This window comes from Symphodus melops, assembly GCF_947650265.1.
Source record: "Symphodus melops genome assembly, chromosome: 15".
NCBI lineage: Eukaryota > Metazoa > Chordata > Actinopteri > Labriformes > Labridae > Symphodus > Symphodus melops.
Window position 1 is genome coordinate 11,742,392 of NC_136705.1, and position 18,189 is coordinate 11,760,580.

Genomic DNA, 18,189 nt, shown 5'->3' on the forward strand with positions numbered 1-18,189 from the left:
GCTTGGGAAATCTTTTTGTATCCAAATCCGGCTTTAAACTTCTCCACAACAGTATCTCGGACCTGCCTGGTGTGTTCCTTGTTCTTCATGATGCTCTCTGCGCTTTAAACTGACCTCTGAGACTATCACAGAGCATGTGCATTTATACGGAGACTTGATTACAGACTGGTGGATTCTATTTATCATCATTAGTCATTTAGGTCAACATTGGATCATTCAGAGATCCTCACTGAACTTTTGGAGAGAGTTTGCCGCACTGAAAGTAAAGGGGCTGAATAATTTTGCACGCCCAATTTTCAGTTCTTTATTTGTTAATACAGTTTGAAATATCCAATAAATTTCGTTCCACTTCATGATTGTGCCCCACTTGTTGTTGATTCTTCACAAAAAAATACAGTTTTACATCTTTATGTTTGATGCCTGAAATGTGGCAAAAGGTCGAAAAGTTCAAGGGGGCCGAATACTTTCGCAAGGCACTGTATATTGGGAACGCTACGGTCAATCTGAGGGGAGCCTGTGCTTGCTACAACGAGCCAAATGGGCTTAGATCAGTGGCGTCTTTGTCTTGTGATGTCACTGTTAGCTACTGCTAACAGTAGGACGTAGGAGAAGTTGTTTACGCAGACTTTTTTGCTCATAGATGTGCCTAAACATGCGCAAGACACCTTGAACACACACGAAAGAGGATATAGAAACCAGAAAATCATAATATGGTACCTTCAAGTGATAGTTCTTCTTATATTTTTGTAAACCGTCTTTGCAGTACATTAGTTTTAACTGAATGTTGTGAGCCTGGCAGCAGTTGTTTTACCCCCTCCAAACATATAGACCCTTAAACATGGCAGATGTTAAGTGACAAACGTACTAATTGCTCAGTGGCATAGCTGTATTGATCAGTCTTCACCATCTCATTTATTACGTTGATTCCTATCCTGGAGCATTTCGCTTAAGCGTTTTTGTGAGCCAAACGTCTTTATTAATAAAGCCTCAAACTTAATGTACTGGTTTTTGGGGTTTATGCTTTTATGCTTTTTATTACATGTTCTCTTTGTGTATAAACCCGTTTGCATCCCTCGTTGTTCATTTGTGAGTGTTTTCTCTGACAAGAAAAAATCGACATATAACTGCCCCCTCCCCTCTCCTTATCCCTCGGCACTATACAAATGGGTGCTACATTTTAGTAATTGCTTCTTTATTGACAAATGGCTGTAAAGTGTAGTGAGGGCATTACCTGCCAGTGTTGCTTTTATTTTTTATTGAATTCGGTCCTTCTATCGTTTCTGCTGCTCTGAGCTGAGAAGAGCGAGTTAAAGTCTTTTCACACAGCGCACGTATGTACGTCTGTGGAATTCATACGTTTCGATTTGTATCTTTTGCCACAGGATTACTCTGCATTTTAAACGAGTGTCACAGAGCAATATTTCAGGGCACACAATAGTACACATAGCTCTGAATTAAAAGGAAAACGTTAAAGGCAGTCACACTCAAGGGGTGATGGATTTGATTCACTTGAGCCTCAGCTGCCACAATCAAGGGGGAAATGTTTACCATATTTTACATGGAAACAAGCAATGATGCGTTTTCTACTTTAAGATCAGAAAGTAAACATGAACGAAGGTATGGTGGTATCTTGTCCTTTTCAAGAAGTATTTTTAACAGTGGGTACATAGAATAAAAATAATAGCTTTATATGTATAGCGCTTTCAAAAACAAAGGTTTGACCGAAAAGATGCATCGAATGTTTAAATGGAGAATTCTGATAACCACTGAATTTGACATCAAGAACACATTTCAAATAAAAATAGTGCAGGTTGAGTGTGACAAAAGCAACAAAAGACTGAACTTAGAACATGTGAAATATCTTGTCTAACTGGCAAAAGGTTTGCAACACGAATGGATACTTAAAAAAGCATAAACAGAGTTTTCAGATTTCAGGATGGAGAGGCGTTCAACACTGTGAAGGTGTGCGTTGGCAAATAGTGCAGAACATTTATCCAGGATTTTATTGTCTACAGCAAATATCACTCAAAGATGTAAATCTGAAGAAAAAAAAAAAGATTAGTTGGCTGTGATCTTTAGGCCCTCGGATGACCCTTCATTAAAAACGTACACAATTCTTAATAGACAGTTCATAGCTGCATGCAAAAACACAAGAAGAAACTCTTACATGTAGACCAGATCCAGAAATGCCACTGCCCTCTCTGGATCCAGACTAATTTAAAAATAAGAAATTTCACATCAAAATGTCATCTGGATAACAGATACCATCAGCTGCGTCCCTTTTTTAACATGTTTATGATTCCAGGCTGAATCGTCCTAACATTATACACCCCAAAAGCATGATGCCAACATTCATTCATTGAGTGCATGATGAAGAACAAATGTTACAGGAAACTTTTCTTAGTGGAGAAAGCATGGCTCCATGAATGTTACTCAACAGAGAAAATCACAGAGGCTTGCAGCCTGAGGAATTCGTTTCAGGTCCTGCAGTCTCCACATGGTTTCTCCATCTCAACATTGCCCCAATTTGTGGTTAGTTTTGAGGAGGTGCATATCACCCAAGGCATAGCCTAGAGCAAACGCTCCAAAGCTACCTACTGTAAACCCTCCAATACAAAACTTTAAACCTATCTTTAGAGTTTGTGAAGGTCTAAAGGCATGCATTAGCAATGCTCAGCCAATTCCATGTATTAGTTTCATTTACTCATGTTAAATAAATCTATAAGATTAAATTGACTCACAACAGCTCCTTTAGTTAACACTTGAGCAACAATGAATCAGGGTAACCAATTTTTGAACAGACAAGTATTTGCAGGGTCAGAGATGCCACTATCTTTTGTCTGTTTTGATAGTTGGGTATACAAAAACAAGTCGACTCAAGAACACAGCTAAGTTCTGATGCCATAAATGATACCGATGTTCTCCAGCACGGAAGTAACATATCCAGGTTTTAGCCAAAGCCCTATCAAATAGTTGTATATCACAGCTACTGCCTAGCTGCTAATCCAGCACCCTAAATCTTGAAAGATGCTTGACAGAGAACATTCATATGGAGAGAAAAAAAACACAGCTGGTCTACCTTCCTATTTCTGCCTGCCTTTTTCCTCAGACACAGCTGGAGCAGCGACAGCTTTTCTTGATGGTGTGGTGTTATAGGTTAACCCTGATCATTTCTTTCCACAAGGTTTCGATGCTTGTTAGTTTTATATACATTTTGTTGATATTTTTGTCTTAGCATATATCTTCCAGTACTTACAGCAAGACTGTGTGTTCTTACAAGAATAATGAAATAAGTAAAGATTGTGTACTTTTTAGATTACCATTCCCTTATTTTTCTGTTTTGTTGTTCTCATTCTCATTCCAGCAAGACTTTTTCCTGAACTTAAATGCATTGTGTACAGGGAAACAATAACCTTTGGAATGAAGGCAAGCAAAGTATAATACAGATTAAAAGAAACCAATTAATGTCACAGTCGGCAACCTTTTGTCTAACGGGGAAAACAAATAATTAAAGGGGGGGGAGAGAAATCAGTTGCAAACTGTCTTTAATAAAGAAGTGAAGTAATTGTAACAGTAGTGTCGGTGTCAAAGAGTCCTACTTCAGCAACTCCAGGCATGTCATAATAATCTGTTGGGTTGGTGGCGAATGATGGCTGAGCATGTCAGGCCTAAAGGAATAATCGCTTTTTTTTTTCTGTCTTGGCCAGAGGAGCTTGCAGGCTTTATCCGGGTCACCTGGAGTGCTATCTGCAGTTCACAATGTCCCCTACGGCTTTCTAAGCTGGTTAGCCGTAAAGGCTAATCGCACAATATCTGTTACTGCATAGGAATTTTCTGAACAGCTCAGAGTTCACACACAGGTCAATATAGGTCTTGTAAGGCGTAGTTTATCCAAGAGTTTCACAAATTCTAGTTTACACCATGACAAGTCTTGTTCTTACTTTTATTGCTCAATGGTGTCAGACACTCGAGAGGTCAAAAGGTCAGGAATCTACAACCAATAAGAAAGCAAACAATAGACATTGTTCTCTGTTGGAATGTTCGTTTTGGAAATTCAAATTGGCATTAATCTTGGAACTTGTTGGCTATTGTCAATTTGGTACTGCCTATTGGTATGTAAGTCGTGTTGCCATCTGATGAGAAATGTTCTTTTCGAGGACCAGTTCTTTCAAATCCTGCTTGGGCTTACCAGCACTATGACATTGTTACTCCTCTGTAAATTAACTGCATCTTTCATAACTGCTCTTATTACTTCAAATTAGAAAATAAATTCTAGCAGCTCCAGTCCCCTCAACTGTCAGGACCTTGAACATTAATAAATTTAAGAACCTTAAAAGGTCATATGGCAATGCAAGAAGTTACAAAGTGAAATATCAGGCTTAGTGTCGGGATTCATATTCAGCAAACACTCTGAGGATCTTGCCCACAATAGAACAGTCATTCTGGAATCATTTTCCTTCATGGCTTTGTTTCTCGTAATTATTCTTGTGACTGGTGAATGAAAGGAAAGTCATTGAGCTTTAAAGGTGAGGGTTTTCAAATGGAATATAATTTAATTCAAACTGTTCCACTCCCTCCTGTTCTTCATTACATGCTGGCAGTTTACTGAGAGATTAGAAAAGTGATTACTTAACAGCAGAAACAAAAACAATATGCACACATCCAGGTCCCTTGGAAACACAACGCAGGCACTCAATCTGTCTCCCTCGTTTAGTACCATGTTGGAAATTTAAAACCGGTGTGTCCTTGTTTAAAGTAGACTTCAGAGAATTTGTCAGAGGATGAATTTTTAATCTTCTTAAAAAGAGAGAGTGCATGAAAACATCTGCTTCCATAATTCATGCATGCATGGAAACAAGCCCTTCTCTCCTGACCTATCATCACATTTACTGGAGCAGATATACATCTTGGTGTTGTGAAATATATTTCTGTGGAAGTGAGGGGACTGGAGAGCAAGATAGGGATCAGATCAGGTTCGTGGTGTGACTCGTTGAGGAAATGAAACGGACAAGCACTGTCTGCTCTACAGGTGACTGTATACCCTCCAGCCAGCCACTGCGTTTGTTATGAAATTAACCGATGGAATAGTTTAAAAAAAACAAAACTCCTTTATCCTGATAATGATTCAACGTAAATAGTGACAGTGATGTATCTAGGTTTCATTCTTTGTTTCATGTCTGATGCAGTGTGCAACAACACATCTAAATATTGTATTGTACATTAACTTTTTAAAATGTGAAGTCATAATGTAGATGTGCAAAAAACTGCATAATATTATTTATTTGTTTATCTACTGATGCATACAAGTCAGAATTAAGAGCTTCCCCTGACAAGATTGTAGCAAGTTTTTAACGAATAATTTTAATGTAGGTGTTTTACGTCACTTTCTCTCGCTAACCAGAGATTTGGGCAAGCATTGGCGTTCTTTACTCCAATAAATAAGCAACTTTGTTTGGCTAACACAACTAAACTCACTCTGGAGGAGCTGAAATGGCAAGTTAGCTAATTAAGCAGGTCATGCGTTAGCCATAGGTGTTGACTGTTAAGCTATTAAAACAGCATTTGCCCTCGCTCCTTCCCAGCTCAATCCCCTCAAACCTACTTTGTGACAGCCGATTGCCAAAGTCAGTTAAGTTCTGTCGAGAATCCAATGGGTGGCATCACGAGGGCTTTTTAATATATGTCTTACAGCCTTCACAGAACAAAGATAATGAACAGGAGATTAACATATTAGTCATATTTTGGTTAGGTTTGTGCACCAAGATACTTAACTTTAAGTTTAATGCACTGGGGTTTAGTCTGCAAGTTACCTCTTTTTTGTGCTGACAGTGTCCTGGCACATTGAATCCAACATTTACAATGTGACTCTGCTATATATTGAAATAGAGCAGCTCTACATTGTATTAACACAGTCTTTCTTTCTTTACCTTCAGTCTGCAACATGCATTCTACTGTATATAAATATGTTGGTTCTGGGGCACCAATGGGTAAGCGGTTAGCTTGCATGCTCCATTTAAAGAGGAATCTGAAGATTGGTTCAAATCTGAACCATGGCTTCTGTCCCACATCATTCCTTTCTCTCTTTTTCCCTGCTGTCTTACAAATACAGCTAAATAATCATTGGCTTCCAAGCCAAGGTAAGATAGATTAGATAACTGATTGAGTTATTATGGTGGGCAAAAAAAAAAAAGAAGAAACACAATACATTGTTTATGGAAGCAAATTTACTGGCTGAAGAGTGTTTTCTGGCACTACTGTAGTTAGTTGACTTTAACAAGTGAAAAGTTTGTTTGCTCCTTTATTTCACTTTTAAGTCATCTGTAGAAATGCCTTTTTGTGGAATCGGCCATTTATCTGCCTCACTGAATAATACGAGCTAACCATGGCTGAAGTGTCCGCAGTATTTTATAATATTCTTTCCATATGAAAGCCCATGAAAATGTGGTTATAATAAAGCAAGGTTCTGAATAGAAATGCAGTAAATTAACTGACAGCTGTCAGAAGCCAGGGCCTTGAGAAATAGAAGTAAGGTCAGTGAAGTCGAGAATGACGTCTTGTCAAAAAAGTCTGGGCAGCCGTGAGCCAGGAGAGCGTGGTGACAGTGAGTGATAAATTGAACATCACTGTGCGGTACTCAGAAGCACTTTGCAGTCTATATTTTAAATCTTTAAGTTGCTGCCATTAAATTTGGCACATGTGGCAGTGGAAGGACTATTAGCTTCCAACAGGTCTTTGACAATCAATTTTGAGGCTCTTAAATGTTAGAATCGCCTACGTCAAAAAAAACAAGGACAAAAACATGTATGTTTCCACTTTTTATTCAAGTCACATTTGTTTGTAAAGCACATTTAAAAAGAGCAGTAGCTGACCATTAAAAACACAATATGCATGAGGTCACAACATCCACAACAACAAACTCGATTCAAACGCCTAATTATGTGTTGAGAAGATTATCTTCACAGTTACTGACCACTGTGGGTGAAAATAATTTTTTTAATTTTAAAATGATGTGGACAGACCTTGTGAAGGTCACCGTCTCATCTCTCCACTCACTGCTCTTTGCTCCTCCCCTGTGACTAGTTTCTAAGTTACAAAAAAGAAACACTGTTAGCATTAGCCTGAGGCTATGGTTAAATTCTGCTTAATGTCCATCTGGGGTCATGGCGGGCATCACATTATAATGTAGCACTGGTTTCACGGTGCAATGAGAAGCTAACCCAACATAACTCAGGGCATGAATCTTTTGGCACTGTGTTGCATTTGTTTGCATTTATATCCATAATAAAATATTAAGGTCAGGGTACTATCATAGGCTGCTGTTTGAAGTGATTAGCTAATTTATCCTTCTTACATGTCTCACAAGGAAAGACACAAGTCGTATTCAGTCCTCTGTATTGCTTAAAAATCTAGCACAAAAAATTCATATACAGAATAGTGTAAATACCCTAGTGTAAATTTCCCTCGAGATCAATAAAGTATCTATCTATCTATCTATATTAATGTCAGCCTAATGGCTAGAGTATTAGCTAGAAGTTTTAGCAAATTCAACAGTTAAAAAAAACATACCTGCAAATGTGAAAAACATGTTGAATTAGAGGCTCAATGGTTTGGTCCTCACTGCAAACAAAATTCTTGTTTAATGTTGGGAAGTAATTGTCACAAACAGTCTCAAAGTAAGTGACAATAAAGGGGTATCAAGGTTAAAAAAAGGTTTAATGGAAGTTAAAAATCATCTAAGTCTGATAAATCAGTCACAAATGCAATGACTGGATGAGTCAAGTGTTGTGATGTGCAAACAAAGCCAAACCACATGCTGGAGGCCTAGTAGGAAGAGAGGAGAGTGAGAGTGGAACCCACTTAAAATAGCTGAACTCAGGCGTCAACAATGTGCTAATGTCTTAATGCCTATTGGCTGCTGAGGCAGGAAGTCAAAAAACAAACAAATATGTCGGCAGGGAGGACAGGACGTCACATAATGGACAAATGTCCCTCAAAGATTTGTCTACCAACCACCCCGTTTACTACACTGACAGCTTATGGCCAGCATCTATTTCCCCCATCTCTGTTTGTGCCTGTTATACACAACAGCTGAATCGGGGATACATTACTACCTGAACTGGTTTCTCAATTGTCAATAACTTAAGTGCACTTCATTGATTATAATGTTTGTTTTTTTTAAATTTCAGATAGGCGTAAATGTGAAACAAAAGATTCAACTCGAAACAGAGACGATATAAGAGACAAAAGAAAAGGAGACATGTTTGAATCAAAGGGGAAAGACAGGATGGAACAAACGTGAGAGGGAAAGGTAAGGTGTTAGTGGATGCAATCTGTCGACAACGTTATTTATCACCAGGACAGGTGCAGATATGGAGTCTTAGCTTCCCAGCCTCATTACACATTCACTCTCCTTCTCAAAACCTCGCACACACATTTTGATTTACATTCACGCAAACTTTGCCTCCCTCCATCGTTCACTTTATAGCTTTTGTTCTCTGATGCCTCCATGCCTCTCTCACCCTGCCTCTCTTAGATACACACACACACACACACACACACACACACACACACGCACACACACACACACACACGCACACAAACAAACATATATTTCAATTAAACCCAAGCTCAGCATGATGAATGTGCTTACCTTTTAATTTCAATTATAGTGGCTGTTTAGCTGGCTAGAAAGCTGCTGTGTGCTCAAACATCCGCCAAGCGATGGCTCAATTACAAAACAGAAAGTTGCAGCACACATTGGCTGCTACACAAGCAAATATACACGTTAACAGATACACGTGGATAAGGCACACACATACGCAAGTACATGCACACACAGAAAATTAGATTAGCCAATTTAGTTCTTGTCTGGACACATTTTTCACCTCCGTAGCTGACGGCTGTTCCAAAACCTATTTAGAATTTCCACAGGGCAGCATGACGCCTCAGCAACTAGGGGGATGTGGGGAAACTAATAATTATCGCCCCAAATAGAGCTGTTGTTTATTCATTTATAAGTAAAAGGTGTGACACACATGAGAAATGAGCAGGGGAAGGTATAATTATCTCAGGGGATTCTACTAAGATGAATCTCTCCTAGGCCTAATTTATGCCAACACCAGTTGAAAGGCGCAGTGCATTTTGAGTTTGTAACCTACTTTGACAAAACCAGAACGTTGACACTTCTTTTTTTTACATCTTAGAATGTGTTGAGTATGCTTGTGCTTTTTCAGAAAAACCCTACTTTTCACGTTGAAGGTGAATATTCACACTTGAGAGCCATGTGAATATTCCCTTTATCTTATTATCTATGGGCTATTTTAAGGATTAAAAAACAAACAAAAATGCTAGTTTGTCTTTGTCTTGTGTGCACTTTAGAGAAAAAAATTAATCAACAGGCCTTCACTAAATGCAAAACCTACATTTATTGGATGTGCACATTGAAAAACAGTGAGCAATTTTGACACAAGCTAGACAGTGTGGTGGAAAAAAGGCTTTTGTTCCGAAAAATAGCAAAAAAGAGAAACAAGTGAAACTCTTGATGACAGAAACTAATTTGCAAATTAATGATGTAGTGACCAACACAGTATGTCAGCACTGCAGGTACAATCCTTTTTGGTGGTAGATTCAACTTTAGTCTTGTAACACCAATGTATCACACTCACTCCAAATGTTTACTTACTCCGTGCGAGTCGCGGCCCATCAGTGCTAGGTTTTTTCTTTACCCATTGGGGCGAGGTCCTCTCCGTCCGTTGGAGTAAAATAATGGCATTGAAGGACTGCAGTGCTCATGTATGCACAGCGTATGTGGAAATAAGTAGGATTGTTGAAGCAATGGATTGGCTAACAAATGTTGTAAACTTAGATGTTTACTGAATGTTACTTAACCGAGCTTGACTGATGCATTTACTTTTTTTTAACCTCACACACATCAAGTATATCTGTTGCAGACTTCAAAGTTAACTAAATGTCCAAATGATTTGTTTTCATACCACCTTGACCTCCCCTCAGGTCTCCCCTGCTAAAGTCAGTTCCCCTGTTGGGCCACCCCAGTCAACAAAATGTCTGAACACGCCCCTGCACATAAATACACGTACCGGAGAATATGAAAGTTTCCCGTAGTCCTTTGAGATCTGATTATGGTCACTGCACGTACAGGAAGCAGAGGAAACATAAACCTTCCAACATGTTCCAATTTATCTGAGTTATAAATTGTGCTTTTTTAGGTATTGCGCTACTCACCAATAAATCCAAAGGTCACCTGCAGGTTACAAGACTCACAAATGATAAGTATGGTCTTGTATCATTTTCAGGTAATTTAGATGCCCTGCAATGTAACATTTTACAAAGTTATTTGGAAAAAATGGATTGTGTTTGACAGTTATGGCAATGAACGTCTTAAGATGAAAACTCAAATTGAGAATGTCAGGAGGAAAAATTGACGGACATGAAAATAGGAGAAGATAAAGAAAGAAAAAGGCGCGGAGAGAGTCAGAGAGGGAGAGAGAAATAGAGACACCCAACGGTAGAAGAGTGGCTGTCATTTCAGCGGCAGCTATTTAACAGTTTCGATTGCTGCTGTGCCACCTGACAAAACATTCAAAAACAGGCAAACGGCTGTAAAATAGGTCACACATACACACGGCAATACTTACAATCACAGTATGTGCCATCACCTACTGAGTCAATTGAAGGTTGGAATAAATAAGTACACACACACACATATGCAAACACACACACACACACACACACACTCACACACACAAGGGTGCATATGCACACATGCACCACCTCCAAAGTCAATCAGAGGAAGAATTGCCCTAACTATGCCTCAGGATGAAAGAGCTCTCAGGGCATATTGTGCTATTTCTAACCCACAGTGCTGCGCCTCTCACATGCACACATCTTAAACAGACAGAGACACATATGTATACACAGTGTGCAACCTCTCCTGTCAACTTGTTTCTTATGAAATTTGACATGGAAGGAAAAGCGTTCAGGGGTTTTTCAACACAGCTCTGTTGGGAGAATGTGGAAACCTGCAGAAAGCAAAGAAGAAGACAAAAGAGGGAACACTGTTCCTCTGTATGTAGACTCCTGTGCTGTTTTCTGTTTGTTTTTTTATCATAGTCCCTGATCACCTCTTCGCCACAAAACATAGATGCAAAGACACATACACACACATCTATCAGGGCTGTTTGCCTCCTAACTGCATCTGAAACTGTTAAAGGCTGAGCTTAAACAAGCTTATCTGAGCCATGAAATGTGGCAAGCGTCAATATATGGTTCAAGCACGCAGCAACAAAGAGTCTTTTCAAGTATTTTTAGACGAGCTCAGTCGAGAATCTTGACGGAGAACATTTTGAGTCAAGTGTCAGACACCTTCGGGGCAAGTCAAATTACAGGTTTTCATAAACAAACTTTGTCAGCTGTAAGTCTTCTCTTCAAATATCTTCATACTCGTGATAGCTTTATTAGCTGCAGGTTATTTTGGAAAATGTATGACAAAAGGGTTGTGTAAACTGAAATAAAAAGGGGTCTTCAGAGCGGGCCTCCAACCAATTCTTGAGTCGCTATATGCGAAGAGGCACGTTTGGTTTGGAAGATTTAAACCATTGTTTAAAGGAACTGTTGTTCCTTACTGTTGTTCCTTACTGTTGTTCCTTACTGTTGTTCCTTAATGAACAACAAAGCATTCACCGTTGTCCGTCACATTAACAATCATACTGAACATGAAAGAGGGGCCTCCAACGAAAAGACAACAAAACCATGTGGAGCAAACATTAACCTTGACTACTTCCACACAACTAGCAAGTGTAAAATGTACAAAAGGCTTTAATCAGTAAAGTTAAAGGTCCCATATTATGCCCTTTCTGGGGTTCATTTATTTAATGTGTCAAATAGATGTGCCTAATCTGCGCAAGACACCTGGAAAACACACTAAAGAGCAAATCAAAACCAGAAAAGGCTAAATATGGGACCTTTAATATTTCCACTTTTGGAATCACTCTACAACAATGACTTAAAGCCATTGCATGTTGTACTCCATCTGATTAAAAACGAAATAAAAGAAAAGCTGAACAAAAGTTATAAACTATCTTGGTAAATCATTTAAAATAAAATAATAATAAAAATAAAAGAAGATATAAATAGCTATGGCACTGACTGTCTTGGTTTAACTACAAACCAAACATTAAGCTAACAGTATGGACAACTGTAATTATCATAGTCACTTTTACTTCTGTCAGCCATCGAGTTTACTCCAGGCAACAGCTGCTTTTCTGTGTTTGGATTGGTTGTTAGTCATAATCAAGCCAGAGGCCTCATGGACACTGTCACTTAATGATTCACTAAAGACGGACAAAAATGACACAACACAACCAATTTCAGATTCCACTTCTGCTAACCAAGTGTCAGGTGTTGATTAGAGAGGTTTGCTTTGTTAGCTATAACAACTCACAACGCAGATTACTCAATAGATTGCAATCAATTTAGAAGGATTGTGAGTTAATTTGCAACAAAAACACATGTAGGAAACACACATGTACCACATACACTCATGTAGACACTCATCCACTGATCCTTGCTTGTTGGAGACAAAAACAGGTCTTAGACTGTATGGTAGGGAACTGAATCGTCACTTTTCATTCCTCATCATATTGTATGATGGCTTAATGGAGCCATTCAAATGCAGCCCCATTAGTGGAGTTAAAATAGTTGATAACAGGAAGATAATGAGGTTTTTTTTTAACATTATGAGATCTGCCACCCACTTCTATAACCTGGATTAATTGATGAACATGTTCTACCTTTAAGGGAAAATAAAAGGAAGCAGCTGAATAAATGGGTCTTTTGTCTGTATGGCTTTGAAAAGTGCACATAGAGGGTCATGGGAGGTGACCCAGTTCCTGCAGGTTTATCCAGACCCCACTAAACCCATTCTCTCTCTCTGTAGACTTCCAGTAGTGCCGCAACAGCTTTTATTAAAATGAAAGCGCTCATCCCCAGAGAGAGAGAGAGAGAGAGAGAGTGAGAGAGAGCGAGAGAGACTGAGAGAGGGGTTGGAAATGCGGGGGTTACAACATTATGATGTGTGAAGCCAGAGCCAGACCATGACCTGGACCCAAATCAATCTACTTTAGTGTTCCCCTGAGAAAAACGTGGTCAAATGCTGTTTCAATATATTTGGAGTTCAGAGAGAAGGATTCATCTTTACTGAGTGGAAAAAAAAAAAAATATTCCCAATAAATAAATGTAAATCAGTACATTCTTGGACTCCGACGGTAAAATGGACTTGGATTTGTACTCACTCAAAGCGCTTTTACACTTCATGTAACTTTCACTCTTTCGCACATCTTCACACACTCATAGTAGAGGCTGTGACATCAAGTATCCATCACTAATCATGTTCACATACGCTCACAAACAGTTGTTTCATTCTTTGGCCTAAGGACCTTTAGACATGTAGATTGCGGGAACTGGAAACAGACCCTTAAGTTTTTGATTGAGAGGCGACTGACTCTAGCTCTTAGCCACTGCTGTCCCCTACATATATTACAAGAACAACATCGATATTCACATTAGCTGCCATCAGACAAATAAAGTGTAACAACTAGCAGCTAAAGCACCGTATTAGTCAAGCATTGATGGAGACCTAAACGTGTCCTATATGACAAAGGGTGCAGGTGGCCTATCAGTTAGTGTGCCCCATGTACAGTACAGAGGTTTAAGTCCTAAAGGCGGGCAGCCTAGGTTCCAAATCAACCTGTTTCTCTTCTCCTGCATGTTCTCCACTTTCTCTCATCAACGGTAATTCTATCCCAAATGTTGCTGCTGAAAAAGTCAATGTAAAAAAGAAAATCTTTTCGCAATTGTTTGATCGACAAGCTATTTTGAGTTTTCCTCCAAAAACTTTGTGACAGTCGTTCAGGCAAGCTTCCCATGTAACCGTGTACCCTGAGAGAAGTAAACAGTAAGGAAGAAATGTACAGTTGCCAAAAAGTTGTGTTCTTTGGAGGGCAAACAAGTAAGACACCACAAAGACAAACACAGAAATATCTTTTTGATTTGTTTTAGTTCCTTTTTCCGCTTTGCTGGGTTTACTTCTCCTCTGTTATTGCCTGTTTGCAGAACAAGAGTGTTTGTTGAGGTTTGAGGGGGGAAAACTGGCACTGCCTGACAAATGTGTCACCCTCTCCTTGTCTTTCTCAATTCTCCCTCGCTGACAGTGACAACAACATCACTGTGTTTCACTGGCTTTCTCTACTTTGTCATTTTTTCCCTCTCTTACACCACTTTTCTTTCCTGCCTCTCAGTCATTGACACTTTGTCTTTGTCACCATATGACTCTCCCTTTCCTTCCCCACAGTCATTTCTATTCCTCCGTCTCTCTCCTTTTTATTGACAGCTGTCCCATAGCATCCTTGATGCGAGTCTCCAACCATCTGTCCACTCCTCCCTTCACCATACATCTTCTCCTTCTCTTCCTCTTTCTTCACATTGACAGCTGTCATGTGTCACTGATGGGGTAAAAAAATCCAGGCCTTCTGTGACAACTGCTCTTATTTTGGATTTGCAGCGTTTGATTGGATGCAACAGCGGAATCGGGGCATCCGATGCGATGAGTCACAGAAAGAGCACATGGAGTCATTCTTCCTCTTTTTCGCTGCTACTCCTCCTATCTTTGCACTTCCTCTTCTTCCTCCTCCTCCTCTCCTTTAAGTCCTCCTCCTCATCTTTAGGATTTACTGTCATTCCAGCTTCTGACATTTAGTGTAAAATCTGTGCTGGAATTTGTGGGTGCTTACATGCAAACAGTCTTCGTTTCCATCAGTAATGCATGTTGACAAGGTTTGAAGTGAATGCTGGCTGCACAAGATGTCCCTGCACACCTCCACATCTTTCTTTTTCCCCCAGTATTTTTTTTCTTTCAAGCATTGCTGGAATAACTTACTTATTTGTATAATTCATCTGAGGTGTTTCTCCTGCTGGAGCATGCTCAGTGAGAATACACACTATTGGTACCATAGGACTAAAGAAGCCATTTAATAAATCTAAGTTTTTGTTCTTTACTATATGAAGGTAAATATGACAAAGTTTGGTATCTGTGTAACATTGGAACATCGGTGTGTGATTGTGAAAGTGTATCATGTAAAAGTTACACACAGTGACACAAAACAGAAGTAGTAACTTGTTTAGAAAGCATTGACCTTGCCGCCATGTTTCTTTCATAATTGCTTCTTCAGCTTTAGAAGTGTTATTGTTGTTACATTGGTGAGAGGAGATGAGTTGAAATGATTTATTTCTCATTTTGCGAGCAAAATATTTACCAATTTGATGTTGGTAAAGTAAAGTTAGTGAGTTGCCTCATGATTGCAAATGTTGTGGTGCTACACTACTATTCAAACAGAATGTATAATTTTATGTCATCATCTTGATTCATTTTAATAAAGTAATCAGACAAAAAAGAGATTTTCCCATGTAGCTTTGTAACCCATTTGAAGGTTATTAAGAGGCTGTGTCTTGGAAGTAATAAGTATGACTAAGAGCTTTAACTTTGGGAGTTTTCTTATTTCATTTGGTACATTTAACACAAACTTTAAAACTACTTTTTTCGTCCTGTCACTTTGTTTCATCAGTAAAGCAATATGGCTGACAGTGTGAATAAAGCACATTTACCAGCATTGGAGTCGAGATAACCTGTGTGTTAGTGAGTGTGTGTTTGTGAGTGTGTGTAGGCCAGGGGGCTGCCCTCTGAATGCTCCATCTCTCTATTTCACAGCGAGAATAAAAAGAATGTAGAACAGGGTGGGACCGGATTGAAAGCGATACACTGAGCCTACAGCTAATGTGAGCTGAATACAAAGCAGAGAGAGAAGCCGACTCTGCAACGCTATCGTCTGAAAAAAAAAGTTGTTAATTGTTGGCAGTGAAACAGTTTATTATAATCAGCAGCATGGTGGCAGCAACCCTCTAATCCATATTTCAGTGTTGTGAAGATAATCAGCTTTGAGTTTTCACAGATCAAAAACATGTTCTCAAAGCTTTTGGAAGGTTATTTTTTATAGCACTCTGTTTATTACTACTGATAATAACAAAGGATAAAATTGCTGTGTGTTGTCTTTGGTTTTGAAAAAGTAAGCCAATGCAGAAGAGCAAAAAAACTGCAGTTGTCCTGTCGTGCACCGAGAGGCCTGGAGTATGTTGTTGTGTTGAAAAAGCTTAATTTGGATGAATTTGACCGAGGTTCAATTGTTTCTAAATGTGTGTTCAAAAAAGAAAAATGTGTCTCTTGCAGCAGGATTGTTTCATTTGCAGCGCGTTTTAGCCTTTGGATGTTTGCATTGTGAAAATGCTGCGTTTCTTGAGATTGTCGGGCCATACGCGCCATATCACACTTTCAATACCTAATCATCCCACTACAATACAGACACATGCACAAAAAGGATCCTATGGACTTGCACCAACTGAGAGACGTCAGCGTGAGGTGGTTGCCCACAGCGAGCGCTCCTGAGCTAGTGGAGGGTGGTTCCAGTGCCATGCTCAGGGACACCTCGGTGGTGCTCGTAAAGTGAACTGGCACCTCTCCAGCTGCCAGACTTGATCCGATTGACCCTCCAATCCCCAACCCAAGTCTCAGACTGAGCTTCTCATACTGTCACCCCAAAATGGAAGTTTCCAGACCAGGAGTTGAATCCAGGAACACATGAGGTCCTTTCAAGTAATCCTGTATTTTAGGAGAAGCTTAAAAGACATGAACGTAATTAAAAAAAAAAGAATAAAAAATAAAAACAATTTTGAGCCAATTTGTGTAATGATTTGCGCAAACTAGGGAACATTCAATAAAGACTGATTATGTTTTTAGAGGAGGTTTGACAATAACAAACACTTTAGTTCTTAATGAAGACGATACTAATTAAGAAAAAGATCCTTAATCAACTTAACAACATGTAAGGGAACTCTGATGTGTGTTCCTTCCTCTGTGGTTAGTTTGCTCATATGTGAGAGGAACACTCGAGCACTCTGCAGAGGTTCAGTGGGTGGTATAATCATCTAAAAAGAGCCGTCTGTTTCTGCCTCCAACTGCAAAACAAAGAGCTAATCAAGTGAAATTCTCCTAACGTCCTGAGTACATGTCTTGTTGTGTAATTTAATAGCCCTGGTGCTTTATTTGATTCCGAAACATGTCTTTTTTTGTCACCTTGTGATCGTGTTTGTAGAAAATGAGGCGAGGATAAACGAGGGGAGGGGGAATAGAGAATGGAATGGTGGAGATGAGAGAAGGATGTATTGCATGTTCTACGCCTTGATTATCCCCTTCCTTTCTCATTCTGGCACATATGAAAGAGTCAATAACAGCTCATCCTAAGAATTGAAGTTTATCTGGTGTTTTTGTTCTTTATAGTTGTTAAATGATAGTCACTTTTCTCTATCACTTGTCTCATAGGCCCTGATGGTCAAAAGTAATCTGATTGGATTAAATCTATACAGTTTATCACAGCTTTAAAAAGGATTGTTCAGAAAAAAAGACCTTAAGGATTTAAATTACCTGATAAAATCAAGAAAACAAATATTGTCTTTTTTTTTTGAGATAACATTCTCCACGTTATGTTGATCATAACTTTTGAGTAAAATAATTCATTTGTTCCAAAATATCTGGGTTTGCCTGATCCCAACAGAAAGCTTGTTTAAGGCTGGATTACAGCTACAATCTATTCAATTGGTCAAATGCCTGACATCTTTAAATGGAGATGATATTGTGTTATATATATAATTATTTGTATTATTATTATTATTATTATTATTGTCATTATTATATATAATGTGATTTAGTGACAAAGTTAAACATGTATTCATAGCATAGCATCAAAAACAAACAAAGGAACTTTTATTTGTGTGGATTTTAGCACAGCCAAAGGACAGCATGTCGTTTTAAGTCCTCTTTAAAGTTCTGATCATCCAGATTTGAAAATTCCTAAAAGGCTGTATCTGGATCAGGTTGATCCTGGGATAAAAGAGAGTTTTATGACCTAATCCAAATCTCGATCATTCTTTGAAGTTGAACCAAAAAAATATCATTTTTACAATGATGTTGATACTATGGACATGTTTACTTTGTTTTGTTTTTTTGGTCTATTTTTTATTCCCTTTTTTAGCTTTAGACTTGGATAGATAAAGTGACATAGTGAA